We start from the raw sequence: 19,595 nt of genomic DNA, 5'->3' as shown, positions 1-19,595 counted from the left end.
TTCATTATTTGAATACCGGTTGCTAGAAATTTCCATAGACTGGTTTATTTTTAAGGTACTGGAATTTAGCCTCTAATATCTCTGGTAAAAAAAAAAATATATATATATATATATAAAAAATACTAATTGGAGATTTTAGAAAAGAATTGACCTTAGCTTCCCTGCTGAGTTCAGTTTTTCTACGGTAATTGTGATGCTATTTGTCAACTGAAAAAAATATATATATAATTTTTAAAAAGTCAAAATTCTCTGTTTTTTGTTTATAATTAATGTAATCCTGTGTTGCACCACCAACGGAAAACTGCAGTGAAATAAATATCAGTGAAGCTTAATCTGTATAAAGAATGCAATGAATAAAATACTAAGATGCTTACTGTGTATAATATTCAGTTTAGTTGCCCATTAAACTTCTAAAGGCAATATCACCCCATTATCTTGTTCAAGTAAATGCTATGGTGAAACTAAGCAGTGATTCATTACAAACTGGTTATGCCTAGTGTTTCAGAATTCATTGCGTTTTCTTTGATCTTTTGCATTTCTTTTAAACTGCTAACATTTGAAAAGCCGTGTCTAGTATGTTGACTACTTTAAGAATAAAAGCACAACAAAGGTCACTTCCCTTTATATTGATACTTGCAATATTTAAAACTTGCCTTTAGTGCCATATTTGTCCCCCAATCCATGTGTGTACATACCGTGAGGAAGAACAGGCTCACTGAAAATGACAATGTACTGGCTGTTTATTAGAAGTTCTGTGTCTCATCTCAATCTACTTTTTTGGTTAAGGTGCTCAGCAAAAAAAGATTAGAATTATGAAAACACATGGAAATATCAGCCCCTGTCCACTACACCAAATGTTTGAGAACAAAGAATTGTATTATTTCTGTTCTTTCATGGAAATTTAATTTTGAAATAAGTTATGTATATTGTGATGTGTATGATGTTAATATAACATTATACACATGTTCAACTTTTATTAAAATTTTTATCACTTTTGTTTATTTTAAATTTTTTAATAAATCTTTGAGAATGAAGCTGATGGATAAAACTTCTGGCAAAGCATTCAAACTATATTATTCTGTCCTGCTGGCCAGAAATGTCACTGGTTACATCAGCGTCTGACGGTGAGCTTTCAAAACAGCTTCACGACTTGTCTTAATCTCAGGGGCTATGAACAAACATAACTTTTCTAACCATTTCAAAGGAGGATGGGGATTCACTGTTTTGGGGAGTTTACTTCAGGTGTTGCACTGTCATTGTTATGTCTGAGTTCTGAAGCCAGACAAGTTAACTAAATCCCTAAAACTTTAACCTTGAATTAAACAGGGCTAAAGTGACAACTGTTGTGCTACGTTTGTACTGCCTGAACATTCAGGTGTCACAGTTGCATGATAAGAGCTTGTATCAATATAAAATGTTAACATTAAAATTATGTCTGTACCTGAAGATGATGATGATAGTCAATTCATGATAGAGTTGTTAATATCTGTATTCTTATCACCCTCCTGAAAGAATGATGCAAGTAAGATTCTGGGTGTTTTCAGCCTTGGGTGGAGACTGCAATAATCTTAAGCAGTCTAATGATTGTCATTGCAACCATGTAATGCTAGGCTATCCAGAAGAAGGATCTTGTACATGAATATTGTGATCACCATGTACTAAAGTATGTTTAATGTCAGTGTCAATCTAAAGAATGACCATGTCAGTTCACATTTTGCATTGGTGGAGACCTATATATTGCTACCATGTCTTATCCTTTATTCTATTGCTGTTATACAGATTGGGATATCTTATGCACGTGAGTAGCAGTGTACACTCGTGCCGTGTCTGTCCTGCAACTCCAATTGGTTTTGATAAAGCAGCAGTATGAATGGTGGGGTGGGGGGGCTACAATCTCATTTACTTCCCTTATGCTGCTCCTGGCTGCAAGATTGGACCCTGTAATGTCTATGTTCCTTGCTCCAGCTAACTTCAAAAAAAAAAAAAAAAAAAAAAAAAGTTTATAATTGGGCTTTTCCACAGGTTTTGTTTTTGGGGTGTTTGGCGGGGGGGGTGTTTTTGTTTTTGTTTCGTTTTCCACTATTACCCAAGTTTCTGTTTATGCTAAAGTTGCAGCCAACACTAGTCTGAAAAACTGGTTCTGAGACCCAGACTTCCAAAAGTCTTGAGCTTGAGAGATGCACTGAAGCCAGAATAAATGGCCATCACAAGGACCATGTTACTATAAATGCTGACAAGTTACTATGCTATTTTGGCACAGCTGCTTTGATGTCACTGGGTTCAGTGACAATGACCATAGCTTTGCATTGCACTTTAGTAAAGCTGAAGTATCTTTTGGAGATTCAAAATCCTTTCCCTGGCAGCACCTTTTAAAATGCTGGAAGGAAGTGTTGCTATATTACTCTGTGCCAGATGACACAGTACAGTAGACACATCAACACACCTGCTAAGAGGGCCAACCTTTCTCTTTCTGAAAGTATAATAGAACATTTTCCTTTCAGTGTGCTAGTTATTTCTTTGGGTGCCATAATAAGAACTAGACAGATGGCAGTAAGAGCCTATCAAAGGACCTAGCTGATCATTGGAGCGCAAACGTGGAGGTCAGAAGTCCATACGTTTCCACAGGTATTTCCTCTATAGTACCTAGATCACCTTTGGCCACAGTCATCGGGCGGGGGCGGGGGCGGGGGAACAAATCCATATGCAGCTTGTCCCTTCTACTGTATCCAGACTAAGATCTTGCTCATCAAGAGGTTTTGTTTGCTTCCTCTTTAAATGAAAAATACTGCAGAGATGAGCACTCCTCTGAGGCACTAGGATCTTTGAACAGTGTGTCCTGTTCAGATGAAGTATATCTCAGTGGATGAGCTTGAAGATCTTCTAGGCCTACTGGATCACATGACAGATGCATTAGACATCCTATTGGAAGTTGTCTAAGAGAAACTTGCATGTCCTACAGCCTTTGGGACATTTTGTGTTAGTGTTTGTTTCAGGCACATTAAAGAGGCAAGTACCAGGTTCTTGATGCTGGTTTTGAGTATTCATACCAGCCATCCCTCATCTGATTATCTTGTCCAAACCACCCAAAGCCCAAAACATTAAGACCAACTAAAGACAAGGCCCTGAGAAAAGCACCTGGGAAGACTTGGATGTTTTAAGGAGGAAAGTTTATTTCTTAGCAAGCAAAACTTCAGAAAAATATAATGAATTATCCAATGCTACTTGCCAAACATTTCTTGCTGTGGGAAGGGCCCTAAAGAACAGAAAAAATGATTTTTCAGAATCATAGTGATCTGAAAGAAAGAGATGATACTAGATGGGAGCATACATTAAGATGTTGAAATGATTCCTTGGAGTCAGCATGTAGGATAGTGTGAGAAATGATGACAGCAGCATGAAAAATCACCCAAAAGGTATTAGAAGCTGTAGTGGGATGGTCTGGTCATATAATGAATCAGGACAGAGAGCACATGGTAAATGAGATGACACTGAATATCTTTAGGCTAAAAGGATAAGACTGAGATTCAAAGACATTGGGAAAGATATGAGGATCCAAGGATGCATAAGATTACAACTGTGCGGGCTGGGAGCGACCCGAGCCCTTTTCGCGCTGCACACGGGCTGTGGCCAGCAGCCCAGGCACACCGGGGCGGAGAGGGAAGGCCTTCGAGCTGGAATTAGGCACGGACGCGTAGCGGTAGTATAAAAGATTATTTACTTACACCGAGATGGCAGTGGTGTAGGCTAGAAAGCTTGATTAAGTTGCAGTTACAGACAGACAACACAGACGGACTCGTGGAGGTTGCTAGGCTCCACGGTGCAGAGCTCTGGATGCTCTGGGTGAACGAGCCACCAAAATAGGAATCGTAAATACGTCTTATAAAAGTTGCGTTCGAAGACGGGAAGAGGTGGGCGGTGGATCAGGCCGCCACGCTCCTCTGGATCTCTCACAGGGTTTCTATTACCCTGCCGTGTACCCGGAGTCCCCACGAGATGGATGTGGAGTCCTTTTCGGCTTGGGCGGAAGCTGCTCAAGCCTCTTATACAGCTAACAGGCCAATCGTTAGCCGCCACGTGTGAATAATTTAGCACTAGCCAATCACGGGGAGCAAATTTGCATACCGGTGGCGGGAACTCTTTTGCACCGTGCATTCCTCTTGCAACATGAGCAATGCACTCTGCAAAAGAAGCTGCAGAAAAGGCGGGAAACTGGTCCCTGGTTTCCTCTGCTACAGGAAGCTCTCCCGTGCAATGCTCTGCAACTTGACGGGGATAATTCTAGTGCCGAAGCACACACACACAATCATGCCTTTTGGGTCATGACAACAACAAACGAATTATCTGAGCAGCTTCAAGGTAGGAACCACAACCATTTAAAAGAAATGGAGTTATTTGAGAGATGCCATCCACATTCATACCTTGCTGTTTCTTTCTTTTTTCTTCTTCAGAATGAAGTATGCCCTAGGCCTCTGTGGTTGAGAACATATAACATCCATTAAAACCCCTCTGTTGTGATGCTAGACAGGGTGGGGGTTACTGCTCAGGTAAAAGTCTGATAAAAGGTAAGAGGTGTGACTCATCCATATTTAGAATGGATGTGGACCATATGTTTTGAACAAACAACTTCACTGTTAAGTAACTTCTCTGCCCTGAGTTGTCAACTGCTTCTGGGCCTACAGGGCCTGGGACTTGACCCCAACTGAAGTACTGTATCCAGTTCTGGGCACCTCACTTCAAAAAAAGTGTGGAGAATCTCGAAAGGGTCCAAAGAAGGGCCACAAGAATGACTAAGGGCCTGGAGGACATACATTATGAGGCAAGGCTAAGGTATCTGGGACTGTTCAGCCTTGGGAAGAGAAAACAGAAGGGGGACTTGGTGGCCATCTATAAGTATGTAAGGGGTTTTGGGAGCTTGGAGAAAAACTTCCCTAGGGTGCGTCAGGGGAGGACAAGGAGCAGTGGCTGTAAACTGTTACAGGTTGGTTTCAAGTCGGATGTAAGGAAGAACTTCTTTATGGTAAGGCTGATCAGAAACTGGAATAGACTTCCCAAGAAGATAGTGCAATCCTGAATCTTGGAAGTCTTCAAGAGGAGACTGGGCAGACCCCTACCTTGCTGGAATTATTTGCTCTCAGCTGTATTCCTGCCCAGATCAGGGTGGTTGGACTCAAACTCTCGAGGTCTCTTCCAGCTCTATGATTCTATGACTTCTTAGACCTAATGAAAAAAGCGATCTTGATGCTAACAATACCAATAGAAAAGGTGCAGAACAAGACTGCATAAGTTCCTGGACATCTTGCCTGCTTCTGCGATAGGTTGACTGGTCCTTACAATAAACAAAGGCATGTTAAACCTCCAAAACTTTTTGTGGCAATCCCTGTAGTCACTGGTCCCCACTTCAAATCAGATTGACGGGCTCCCATTATCTTAAGATAGGCATCCAGGGTGGGGAAAGGCACTTTATAAATTTCCTGGGACAGCTGACAGGCCAAATGGTAGAATATACTGTCATTAAAGGTTCTCAACTATAAATTACAGATATGTATGAAAATTGATGACTTGAAGATAATTATCAGTGAAAAGCAAGCAAAGTATTATACAGAGACCTTAAATGGTTCTGCAGCCATCCAGTACTAAGCTTTTTGGCAGTAGCAACAACAATGGAAAGATCTCACCAGGGTAGTAAAAATTTACAGCTAAGAATCAGAGTCCCAACAGTGGACCTTTTGTATTAAAGAAGGTCCTAAACTGTGCTGGCTAATATGACTTGAAGCCTAAGTGGGGTGCTGTTAAGTTTGTTGATAAATTGCTGAAGGAGTTGATGGAAGACTTTAAGCCTGCTGTAGTGGAGGGTTAGCTGGTAACAAAAATACAGTTGCAGGTGGCCCTAAATGCAGCAGGCAGTATCTAACTGGCAGTGTTCTTGGTGATCAAATGATCTTGCTCTCTTACACTGTGGTACCTAAGAGCAAATGACCACTGAGGCCTTACCTTTTGATAAGTACAATCTGTTTAGCAAGAAACAAGAGATGATCCCTTGTACTCTCAAAGATTCTGGGGGCATTCCTTACATTTCTTAGAAGGATATGCACTGGCTCCCAAAGGTAAATATTACAAGCTACAGCCTTGCCAGCAGTAGGCTGCTTAATACCAATAAAAGTATGAAGGTCCATTTGAGGAAATGGGTGCGTTTCCTAGTAGGAAATCCTAAAAAAAAAAAAAAAAATGGAAAGAATCATCGAAGCACATTTGTGAAGGCCCAGCAGGTGAAACGGTGCTGAAAGGAAACCAGCACGGGTTTGTCACAAGTAGATCCTGCCTGACCAACCTTATAGCCTTTAAGACTAAGTCACATGCTCCCTTGACACAGGAGCTGAGGCTGATGTTATTTACCTGAATTTTTGGAAGGCCTTTGACACAGTTTTGCATCCTATTATAGGGAAGCTAACAGGCTGTGGAGTGGGTGCCTACACAGTCAGGTGGGCGGCCAACTGACTTGGGGACCATACCCAGAGAGTGGTGGTGGCCAGATCATTCTCAGCCTGGAAGGAGGTGGGCAGTGGGGTCCCGCAGATTCGGTCCTTGGACTGGTGTTATTTAATATCTTCATCAGCGATTTGGATGAGGGTGTGGAGAGCACCCTCTCCAAGTTCACAGATGATACCAAGTTATGGGGCAAAGTTAATACACCGGGGAGCAGATACAGGATGACCTGGACAGGTGAGATCAATGGGCGGAACAAAATAGGATGCAATTTAACAAAGATAAATGTAAGGTACTCCACATAGGAAGGAGGAATCCCCAGCACACCTACAGGTTGGGGGATAACCTCAGCAGCTCAAAGGCTGAGAGAGATCTTGGAATCCAAGATGAACATGACCCAGCAGTGTAACGAGGCCATCAACAAAGCACCTTGTGTATTAGCATATGTACGACCAACAGATTGAGGGTGGTGATGCTCCTCCTCTATGCGGCACTGGTTAGGCCATAGTTGGAGTGCTGTGTCCAGTTTTGGGTGCCACACTTCAAGAGGGACACGGAGAATCTGGAGAGGGTTCAGAGGAGGGCCACTCGCACGATTAGTGGTCTGTGAAAGATGCTACGAGGGGAGGTTGAGAGATCTGGATCTCTTCAGCCTTTACAAAAGATGACTGAGGGGGTGACCTTGTAGCCACCTATAAGTTTGCCTATAAGTTTACCAAGGGAGGACAGCAGGGAATTGGGGATGTGCTGTTTACCAGAGTGCCCCAGGGAGTAACTAGGAGTAGTGGGTGCAAACTAGTGGAAAGTAAATTTAGGTTAGACATTAAGAAGAAATTTTTTACAGTAATGGCCAGAGTCTGGAATGGGCTTCCAAGAGAGGTGGTGCTATCAACTAACTTGGAGGTCTTCAAGAGGAGGCTTGACAGTCACCTGGTCTTGGTCCTCTTTCCTGCCAGGGGCAGGAGGTGGGACACGATGATCCACTGGGTCCCTTCCGACTCTATAATCTATGAATCCTTCTCCACTGTAATCTGTCTTGTCTGATACCTGCATTTAGAAGGCAGCACACAATATCTCATTTTCTAGGCATTCAGTAGAATATCAAACATAAGTAGATCTACTATCTTTTAAGGTTAACTGTTCCAGCTTAGAAAAATAAAATGTGATGCAAGCAATGTGCATTCTATGGGAACTTAAATGGGACTTTAACATAAAGTTTGCTGAGAAATTGTTACCAAGTGCTTGGAGCTTTGATAAGAGTTAAATACCTCAGACTTGCCCAAATACACTGGAGGTAATATTGGTGGGCTGGAGAAAGCTAAGAGTACTTGGTAGAACTAGCATTATGATCCAATTTTAAAAAAATCAGAAGATATTGGCACATCCTAGAATTGGGGCACTCTTAGTGTTTGGTCTGCTCCTGGTCGTCCAAATACTGGTTGTTGCCAGGAGTGCTGCTTGTCTTTTTGTTCTTGACAAGAGTTGTGCCACCTTTCTCCCCCAGTGCGGAGCTTAACACAACTATATATATATCTTTTCTATCTCGGGATTAAATTTCTGTAATGCTCTTTGGACTACTCGGTCACTCTTTCAGAATGTTGTAGACCACTTACAAGGAGTTGCACCTAGGGAACAATAGATCTATGATCCATCATTTTTCTTGGATTCCAGGACATTGTTGGTTGAAATTCAAGACATCTTTTTCAAACTCCAGACTCCTAAATGGTTATGGAATCCTCTGATTCCTTGTTCCTAATTCCCTGGATCCTGTTCATTAACTTCCTGGCTTCATCCTTATATACCTGGTTTATGCTTGCTAACCTCTCTGTTCTAGATTTGCAACCTTTCACACACATCCAAAAGCTATGTCTCCCGCTTGATTTCTGCACTGTGAGAAACATCCTTCCCTGAATAGTCAGGTGTTATGAGTCTCTTCTTTTAAAATGTAAATTTCTTGCCAGTTGGAAGATTCTAGTTCATATGCCTCAGCCCATCCACAAGCATCTGTTTGCCTGGCTATTTAACACATTCACTGGGTGCTAATTTTTAGTGATCACTTCTCTTTAGCCTTTGAACCTCTCTTGAATGTGAAAGGAACTCTCACATTGTTTAGGGAGCAGTGCAGTTCAGAATCATGTTATTGTTCAGTTCTGGCCTTAATAGGTAATACATATTATATGAAATGCCACGATGCATATAAATGTAAAGAAAGTATGGCTGAATACAGCTTGATGTTCCCTATACATAGAGACTACATATGCCCTATCAATAAAGGTGAAGAAAACATGACATCCCACAAACAGTTCAAAATACTGTGGGGTTTGGGACAGCTGTATTTTAGATCACTGCCTTATTACAGCTGGCTTTTAACTTCTAGCTTTAGTTTTTGATGATTGCCTATGTCCTGGGCTACAGCTTCCTGTTTTTGACCCCGACCCCGGTAGTGACTTCCTGCTCCTGATTGCCCTGGCACATGACTCTACCTTGGTGATTTGCCCACATTTGGGTCCCTAGACCTCAGTGCCCCATTCAGCCTACTTCTGACTCCCTCTGGACCTGGTCTGTTCTTGACATTGTCTGCTCCTGATCCCTTAGGTTGTAACCCTTTAAGATCAAGCCCCAATTGCCCACATCCTGGTTGTACCCCTGATGGTATGGTTGAAGTGTTTGATTCTTTCAAGTTTTTACAATAGCTGAGCAGAAGTGGAATGCAACCTATTCTGCTTATTCAGACTCTCTGGCCTACTGAAAAGGTGGGAACTAAGAGCATTCTTCTGTTAATAGTCAATATTTACCAGTTAAAGTATTTGCTGTTAAGTGCCATCTGAGGATACTGTTTCTTAGGATATACTGGCCAGGTCCAGACTAGCAGGAGCGTGCACTTGCAGTGGCACAAATTGCCTCAGTGTGCACCCCTGCACGTGCACTTCATTGAGGGACAGATTGTCTTGCAACAGGCAACCTGCCCTTGCCCAGCTCCTGCTGGCTTTTCAGCCTGGGAGACCTGGAGGCTGGGGCCAGCACCTGTTCTGGCCCTAGCAATCTTACCTTGTTTCTTGGTGGCATGCTGGAGCAGCAGGGGCACAAGTTAGGCATCCCGGAGGCCTGGCAGATTGTCACTCTGGGCAGCCTGGCCTCTGTGATGGTGCATGCTTCGTTGTGCATGCGTTGAGCCGCTTCTGTTGCTGGACAGTTTTTTTTCTTGCTGAGTACAGCCAAAAATACAATCTGAGAACATAATTTTTATTGAAGCTTTTAATATATTATGATATGTTTTACATTTGGGTAAACATGCTTGTCATTAAAATAAGCAACTAAAATATGCAGATTTGTGAGGTAGCCATCTGTAAGAACATTTTAATCAATTATTATTATGATGATGATGATGATGATAGCGGATAGTATTTGCTTCAGATTCAGCCGATTTAGGGGACAGTGATTCGATTCGCTGATTCAAATCACTGTCCCAAATCAGTTTGGCCAAATCTGATTGGGAAATTTGTCTGCTGCCGAATCTCTGAATTACAAAGGCCCATCTCCCACCCGCTCTCCCAGCCCAGGCATTGGCCCCAGCTCCCAGCACTTGTTAAAAAAAAAAAGCTCTGACTCAGCGGGTGCCACTGGCAGGGGGGGGCAATCCCTGCTGCCCCCCACTTCCCCACGCTGTATAGGGGGCTCTGCACGAGCCCCCTGACTCCTCCCATCGCTTCCCCAGCCCCTCCACCATGGCTGCCCTGCCCACCATGGCTCTGGCCCTTTAAGGAAAAAAGAAAGAAACCTGCACTCACTGCTCCTGCCGGTGGGGAGTGATTCCTGCTCCCTGGCTCTGCATGAGGGGCTCTTCCATGAGCCCCCTGAAGCCCTGAGGCTGCTGCAGGAGCAGTGAGTCCCAGCGGGTTTTTTTCTTAAAGGGTCCAAGCTGCAATGGGTGGAGCTGCCATGGGGGTGCATTGGGGTGCTCATGCAGAGCCCTGCATGCAGCGTGGGACAGTGGGGAGCAGTAGGGATTGCCCCCCGTGTCCGGCAGCACCTGGTGAGTGGGGCTTTTCTTTAAAACAGCAGGAGCTGGGGCAGGTAGGGAAACAATGGGGGGGCAGGGGGAGCAGGCAGGGGATGGCTGGCAGGGGTCCCTCCATGGCCCCTCCCCCCTCCCTGCTGCTGCAACCACTGGGGACTGCCCAAATCATCAAAGCTCTCTGAATCTTTTCCAAAGATTCAAAGAGCTTTGAATCGATTCGGACCTTTTATTGGTCCCCTGATTCAATTTGGATTCAAAGATTTGGCCACTGAATCGGGCCAAATCTTCTCCGAAATAAATCACCACCCAAAGCTTTGCACAGCTCTAATATTTTATTCTAAAGTGCATTATTGATATTTTAAAGTATGCTTGAATTTGTTGCTTGAATACCTTGTTTCTGCTTTTCAGTTCTCATCCAGTTGTGGGCACTAACCCAAAGTATTGCATAACTAGATGATCACTTAAGATTGATTCCAGCTCTAATTTTTTCTACTGGTTCTTGTAGACTTTAGCTAATTATGATAGCTTGCAATTCTAGTGATTCAAAATTCCCAAGAAGCTTGCACTTTACACTATTGTGTCTAAGTTTGCTTCCCATTTAGTGACCAAATGAAGTATCATATTTTCTTGAATATAAGATGACCCTGAACATAAGACGACACCTCCCCGCCCCCCAATAACTGCATTCTTTGTATGGAATATCTATAAATTTGTTACAGGGGTGTAGGTTGTAGCCGTGTTGGTCTAAGGATATAGGCAGACAAGGTTCTTTGGGTGAATCATATCTTTTATTAGACCAACTTAAATAGTTGGAAAACAATTATTAAGCAAGCTTTTGGGTTCAAAAACCCTTCATCAGGCTAAGGAAGTTTCAGCAGTTGGTGTGTGCTCTTCCTGGATGGAATGAAAAGTGAAAAAGCCAGAGGCTGGGCTGGTATGCATACAAGACAGGTAGTCGGTGAAAATGTAGATTGAGGAGTCAATGGGTGAGAGAGAGGCTGGGTGGGGAGGGGGGGAAGAGAGAAGGGGGATGTATCTCTCCACTTTCATCCCCCTTCTCTCTCTTCCCCCCCCCCCCCCCCCACGCCCTTTGTTCCCCCATTGACCCTCCGCCCCCTTATGGTTAGACCCTGCACGCTCTGAGGACATAGAAATGAGGGGCAAAGTTGAAAGCACTGGCTGAAATAAACATGCCTATAGTAAATTGCATAGACTTAGTTCATGCAGCATCGATGCATTTTACCTTTTCTGAAACTGCTGCAAGTTTTAGTATGGATAATCTTTAGACTGACTTCTAAGCAGCACTTTTCTACCTACTTATGTAGAGTATAAACTATGCATGATATTAGTCCAGAGCCAAAAGGCTTATGACTTACTATCACGGTTCATTGGGCTGGGCCCCAGCAGAGTCAACAGCATTTCAAGCCCATAGCTCAGCACTGCTCCGTATGTATGTGTACTCCAGATACCCTTCCCCACAAAAGAGCTATGCTTGACTGGAACTGCGTGTTCTTGTCATGAATCCTGGGATCTTTCAAAAAATGGATATGCAGATGAGGCACAGGGCAACCTCATGAAGGGTAAGGGTAATCATGTGACAGGCTGAGAAGGGGGGTGATATGGATTTGGTGAACTGTTTGGGGCTCCATTTGGTGATATCTGCCAGACACTGAGGGGTGGTGAAGAAACAGGAATCATTGGAAACAGGAAAGAAAGGTGCAGCTCATCTGTGGGAGTGAAGAGGAAGTTGAAATGCATGCAATGTAGTGACTCACCATGACTTGAAAGAGTCAGCATTGATGGGGCTGCGTGCAGTGGACATTACCATGTAGTTTATTCAGATGGGCTGTACAAACCTCTTGTGATAAGTTCCCATCAGCACGTTTGCACGTTATGAGCCATGTTTTGTAGTCAGTGCTACATATGATCAGTGTTAGCTATATTTAGTCAACTTCATAGTTGGTTTCCAGTACTGAGCACATACTGCTTTTGGCAGCAGTTTAATGATAGATAATATACAGGAAACCCTTGTGGGTTTGGCATTCACAGTTTCAAATATTTGCAAATGCTGAACCCACATTTTAAATACACTCTATACACTTCCAGAAGCTCTGCGCTTGCTGCCGCCGTGCCCCCCTGCTCCCATCCCCCAGCTGCTGGAGCAATGCATTCATGAACGTGAATGCAGTGCGTTATTCGCAGATTTCACCATTCGCGGGGGATATGAGAATGTATCTCCTATGAATGGCAAGGGTCACCTGTATTTAACATTTTTTCCTTGTGTGTGAATGTAAAACAAGGAGCCTTTTCCACCCATGCTGATTGGAGAAAAATGTTATATTTAAGTAAATACTATATAATCTTTTTTATTGGAGCTATACAGAAGAGATAATACTGCCTTCTCAATGGTCTGGGCATTAAATGATAGCTACTGGTATGTTGTATTTTTTTTACCTTAATGAAGGGACATTTTTTAGCTGAAGTTGACATTCTGCTCCTGCTGTAATAACTGGTAAATATATTAATACACAAAATAATACCTGCTTTGTTGGGTAAAGCTTGTCAATTTGTAACATGCCAGACATAAAAGCAATGCTTAGCACATTTAAAGGCATACACACTACAGTGTTCCTTCTGGAGGCACATAAAATAACACTGGAACAACAAGCAGGGATCGTACATAATGTACAACTTTAGTCTTGCCAAAGGAAAGGAGTCAGATTTTTTGTACCTAGTCCCCCAAACTCCCCCAATCACAGGGAGACAAGAATAAAATGTTCAAAAAGGTTATTGTTTACCAAAATGAAGAGTAGCACCTGATTTAACCCATGTTGTCTATTATCTAACCAGTTTTAAAAAGTCATTTATAATAAAGGGGCTTTTTTGTTAATCAGCAAAATAATTATATAAATTCAGGTAGCTTGCAAACTCTCCCGATATATATATTTGACTTCTTACACTCATTTTTATTCTAATGGTTTCCAGAAATCATAATGAGCTATTTGGAACACAACCTAATAGAGTTTGAATGTCCTGAGAAGATTCACTCTTTTTAGAGATTATGGGTTGCAAATCTAGGCCAGATACTATGTTTTAATTAAAAAGAATTACATTCCTTAATTTAGAAGCAAAATAGAACTTAACCTTAAATGACATTTCTGCTTTGTGTTTCTAGTTTTCTAGTCAAACTATAGTTACAGAAAAAAGAATAATATTTTCTATTCAGTTATGTTCTCTACCTGACACTTGAAAATAATTTTGATTGATGGGGTCTTGTAAATATTTAGAGTTTTTATAAAACAGTTTCTTCTACATTTCATCCTGTTTTGTTTCCTACCTGCTGGACTTTCATGCACGTAGCATAAAAGTATTTTTAATACTCAAACATTGCTCAAAAATAAAGCCATCTATTTGGTAAAATACTTATGCTAACTCAAAACTTCTTGCTGAAGGTGGTCACAAGTTCCCATGTCTCTTTCCACTTGATGTGCATGGAGGGGGAGAGAGTACTTGTTAAAACTTAAATGATAACTCTTCTTCAAGTATTCAACATGCAAGGTGTTAAATTCCTTATCACATGCCAGTTCAAGACCTGGGTCTGTCCAGGCTGGGCCCAACAATCAGCTGACTGTTAGACCTGGTGGTTTCAGGGGCTTCTCCCTTGGGAGTTGAAACCCTGTGAATGGCAGTGGTGGTGGGGGATCAGAGGCTCATCATCAGGGATTGTAAGGGCTTCTCCCAGTGGGGACTTTAAACCATGATACCCACCAGGAGCCTCATATCCTGCAATCATGCCAAAAGTTGCTGGGTGTGGGGTTTAAAGTCCCCAGTGAGGAATGCCCTTCAGCTCCCCACAGCCATAGCCTCTGATCCCCTGGTCCTTTGTTATATATTGCGAGAGGACCATTGAGCAGGATTTGTATGGCATATACCTAAAGATGAACTTTGTCCCAGAGAGCTTATGATATACAGAAGAGAAAACAGCCAACAGGACAGTGGTACACTAATGGTAAGTGCTATAAACAGTACTATTTGCAACTCTTACCAGAAACCAGGGGATATGAAATGTTGGGTACCTGTTTTGAGAATTCCAGTATTCTCTTGTATGCACATTTTAATATATACTGTATTTACTCAAATCAAAGTAATATTCATGCCACAATTAGTATTTGAATTTTTACCTTGGATACCTTGCAAATTTCATAGTTCAGTTTTAATATGCAAGGAATGTGTTTCTTGAAAGACCCTTAGGATTCCCTTTGTTAAGGTAACATATCTGATACCTTTTCCTCTTAGCATTTCTCCTGTGGAATTGAGGCACTTTTCTGCCATTGTAAAAGTGGGGGAAATGGTGGCCTTTTCATATTTGAGTAAGTTTCCTGAAAAATAAGCTGGTCAATAGGACAGTAGAAAAATACTTCCATAGCTACCAAATTGGGACTGTTGCTAAAAGACATATTCAGCTTTTGTGATTAGAATCTGTGAATTTTAATAAATATTCAATAACATTACAATAACTTGAGAAATGGTGTCTTGTCAAATATTTCCCTTTGTTGTTTCTTCAAGAAAATAGAAGTATGATATTTTCATATTCAATAAAAAATGTAGGCCTTCAGAATTTTGATGTTCATGTCTTCTTCCTTATAAAATGAAATAACGTAACACGGGCCCTGTGAAAGGAGCCGCAGCCTCCGGCTCTTGGGGGCGGTAGTTTGCTGGTCCACGGCCACTTCCGGCCCAGCAGCTGATCGTCCGCAGCCCGGCACAGGCCCCGACCCAAGGATTAAGAACCCCTGCTCTATTGGTAGCTTTCATCAGTTAACAGTGACTACAAAATAATTACTGAAGTTTTGGGTGAAATGGTGACGAGATCAAAGGGAGTTCTGCCATTGGATTCAGTAAAATCAAAACTTTACCTCTGATCATTCTACAGTACTTTTAATGTTAGTTAATAGGAATCCCATAATTAGCTAGACTTTGCAAGTACCAGTGGAAAACTTAAGGTCTGGAAGAGACCTTAAGTGATCATCTAGTCCGTATCTTTGAGTGAAACCAGAATAAGTATACCCAGAGCATCCCTAATATGCATGTGTCTAACCTGCTCCTAAAACTACCAGTGAAAGTGATTGTGTAATATCCTGGGTGCAGTCCGTTTCAGTGTTTCATTATATATATAGATTAGAAAAGACTTTCTAATCGTACCTTCTTTGCTGCAAATTAAGCTAATATTTTTTGGCCTGTCCCCCATAGATGTAATGAAAATAGATTTCTTCCCTATTTATAACAGCATTTACAAACTGGAGGACCTTTCCCATGCCCCTCACTTTTCCCCTCCTCCCCCATCCCCCGAGTCTTCCCTTTGCTGGATTAGACAAACCTGATTCTTTCAACCTTTCCCATAGGTCATGTTTTCTAAACTCTTTTTATTTTATCATCTTCTGGACTCTTAAGTTATCTACCTCTTTATTAAAGTGTGGCTCCCCAAACTCGAAACAATGCTCCAGTGCCAAGTAGAACAGATTAACTGCTTTCTGTGTCTTCCTGGACATCTTTAAGTCCAATTACCTTGCAAATCACCTAAGCTATCAGCATCCTAGGTACCATTAAAAAGGTAGGATTAATTTTCAGAACTCCCTTTCACAAAGCATAAGTTCTTAAAATTGCATTGTTTCATTACTATCCTACTCCCTTCTCTTACTTTCCCTAACGATTCCTATTTGATAGCTGCTTTCTTAATAACTGCTAGAAGGTGAATCCGTACTTTCACTACTGAAAAGACTGGAGTCCTGACTTTCAGATATTTGGAAAATAATTCGGTTCTAGCATTTCTAGTGGTTCTTGAGATACTGACTACCAAAACTGACTTGTGAAATCACCCGTTGTTTTGGGGGCAAAAGGAGAGTGTGGAGTGCATAAGGGCATGGTGAATTCAGACAAATGGAAGTGCCCTCTTTCAAAACTCTTATTGAATTTGAGTGATGCAGAACACAATCTACTCTTATTCAATGGGAATGTTCTGACTGCAAATGCACTACTGTCCTCAATTCTCTATAGTATTTGTCCTAAAATTATTAAATACTCATCTTCTGGCATGAATTATGCAGTAAATACTGCATTTGTTCCTCTTCAGGATGCTTCAAATGCTTTAAAAAAATAATTAGATGAGCTAATAACTTAGGTGTCTTGAGTGTCTGTTCTGTACTTCTTGGTTACGCACACAATATAGTATCCTGTTCAGAGTATGTAGTCAACACTTTATAATTTCAGCTCCTAAAGTAAAAAAAAAACCAGGGAAGTTTCTTTATAGCCTATCTAGCCTTGTATGCAAGGAAATATGTGATATAGTATAAATAATGTAAGCATCTAGGGCAGTGAATCCCTCAATAAGAACCTCATTTAGTATATGCTAATGCAAGACTTAATGTGATGTTTCCATGAGGTTTGTTGACTATTAAATTTATAGTTGCCTTCAGTAGTTTCAGGGATAGAAAAAAAGTTGTTTAATTGATGGAAGAAAAAGCAGTGTCTGAAAGCATGTGATTTTGCTTTTTTTAACCATGTAACTCTTCCCTCATTTTTCTCCTATGCACCACTGCCATCCTTTACATTCATAGAAAGCTGAGTCCATAGCACTGCAGCAGCTCTCTTCATTGCAATTCTTAGTGGTAGTGGTCATTAATCAAGTTATGCTGGTTTAGGGCTGCAGTGTCAATATACTTCTTTTCAGTCTTCATTGTTGACAGTGGATTACAAAATCATGAGACAGCAGTTTCTTACTGAAAGTGAATTGCTCTGTCATTTAGATCTTTAAAAGGTAATAATTTGTAATAACTTCATAATAATGTATGTGAGCCATTGTTTGCTATTTTACTTATTTACGTATGTATAAAATATTTCATAATATGCAAAATTTATAGATTTAACTACAAAGTATGCTGATATATAATGCAATATACTTTTTGTGGTTTGAAGGGTTTTACTGTCATGAATTAGAGCCAAATTATTTGTGAATGGCAAACCCACTGTGTGTGTGTATACACTCGCACACAGATGTAAAATGAGAATGTGTATATGTAAAACCCTTAAAAGGAGTTGCTACCAGCTTCCTCTGTGAAACAATGATGCATTTTTAATAGTAATATCACATAATTTCCCCCTTTGGTGAAATTCTTGTTGACACTATACATCACAGAGCATACTATTAAAAAAAAACACAACAGAACAAAGCCCTCTTGTTATATTATGTAAATTTTACTACATGGGAAACGTGCTAATAGATTTATTTTCTTGAAACTTGCATATTTAATTATATTGTTGACCTATAAACAAAATTGTGTGTGTGTGTATCTATGTATGTTTCTTTTAAATTAAATGCATCAGATATAGAAAGGTGAAACAATTTGTTAGAGCATGGCTGGGGACAAAGCCACATTTGTTTTGGCTATTGTGCCTGTGAGATGACATCCATTAGCTCCCAACAGTGTAAAGTTTGAACATGGTTCGCTACACCAAGTATATAGCTGCTGCAATATTGAATTTAAGTGTGCTTTGGGGAGAGAGAAGTTCTGGATCTGCTTAATAGCTCCCCTAACCTTCAGTTTTGGATGGAGGAGGAGGAGAACATCATCTGAATGTGCTAGCCATTTGTCCTTGCTAACTGGTGTGTGGAATGTAATGCTTGCTCCTGTTCAGCATAGCTCACCAGGGAATCATAGTACTAGAAGCACGTGGGTAGGCCACTCAACAGGCAAGCAAGTTACCTAAGAGAAAATTTCAGTTAATGGTGATGCCAAAGAGTGCATATTGTGAGGTTCTTTGTAAAGTGGGTTCTGTAACAGGAGCTCCTAACCCTGTTAATGAGTAGAGAATAGAAAAGTGGACAGGCCACTTTTAAGGCCAAGTTTGCTGTGCCCAGAAGGGGCTGAGCCAGGGGCTATATAAAAACCAGAACAGAATAAAAGTGTCTGTCTGGCCCAGACAGTACCAGAGAGAGGAGCACCCTGAGGACAACTACAAGCACAAGCAACAAACTGTGAGGAAGCCCAGAAGGGCTGGAGCTGGAGGTAGCCCACTAGCCAGAGGGTAAGGCCTAGAGAAAAGGCATCTTGGCAGGTTTGCATTATTTGGAACTTGGGGTTTTGTTTATTCTGAGTAAGTCCCCTCGCTTGGAGGTGGCGATGGGGTGAGGACAGCATGGGATGGCTAAATAGGAGAGATGAGAGGTGCAGACAGGAGAACAGCTCCCTGCTGTAACGCATAATGCTTTGGAGGGAGTGTTATGAGTTGCAACGATGCCCTGGACCAAGCAGAAGTTCACTGTTGGATTCACAGGGGTGGGGAGGTTGGGTAATCCAGCTGCTGGCTACAAACCTGCAGCTGGTTTACCCTAACAACAGCCTCTTCTCCCTCCCAGCTTGTGTACTATTTTCAGAATGAAAAGGGGGAAAGGGAGCTCATTCTAGGGGTTCCCCAGTCAGTGTTGGAGGGTGTGGTGGGGGGCTCCAGTCTACCCAACCCACCCTCCAGCATCGGCTGAAAAAAACCCAGACCGAACTCTCTCTGATCCCTTTCCCCCCTCCCGTTCTAAAAACAACTCTGAGGCTGGGAGGCAGGTTACTGAACACAAGTTACTGAAGGCAGGGAGGCAGGTTTCATAGATTTCATAGACATTAGGGCTGGAAGGGACCTTGGAAGATCATCGAGTCCAGCCCCCCGCCCAAAGGGCAGGAAGTCAGCTGGGGTCATAGGATCCCAGCAAGATAAGCATCCAGTTTGCTCTTGAAGGTGTTCAATGTAGGCGCTTGAACCACCTCCGGTGGCAGGCTGTTCCAGACCTTGGACAGTAAAGAAATTCTTCCTTACGTCCAGCCTGAAACGGTCTTGTAGTAGTTTATGACCATTCGACCTCGTCATCCCTTGGGGCGCTCTGGTGAACAAATGTTCCCCCAGATACTGGTGGTCACCCCTGATAAACTTATAGGTGGCCATCAGATCACCCCTGAGCCTGCACTTTTCCAAGCTAAAGAGCCCCAGGGCTCTCAGCCTGTCATCATAGGGTCTGCTTCCCTGACCTCTGATCATGCGCGTGGCTCTT

The sequence above is a fragment of the Alligator sinensis genome, unplaced genomic scaffold (genome assembly GCF_000455745.1).
Source record: "Alligator sinensis unplaced genomic scaffold, ASM45574v1 scaffold720_1, whole genome shotgun sequence".
NCBI classification, from domain to species: Eukaryota; Metazoa; Chordata; order Crocodylia; family Alligatoridae; genus Alligator; species Alligator sinensis.
Note: the sequence above shows the minus strand (reverse complement) of the source record.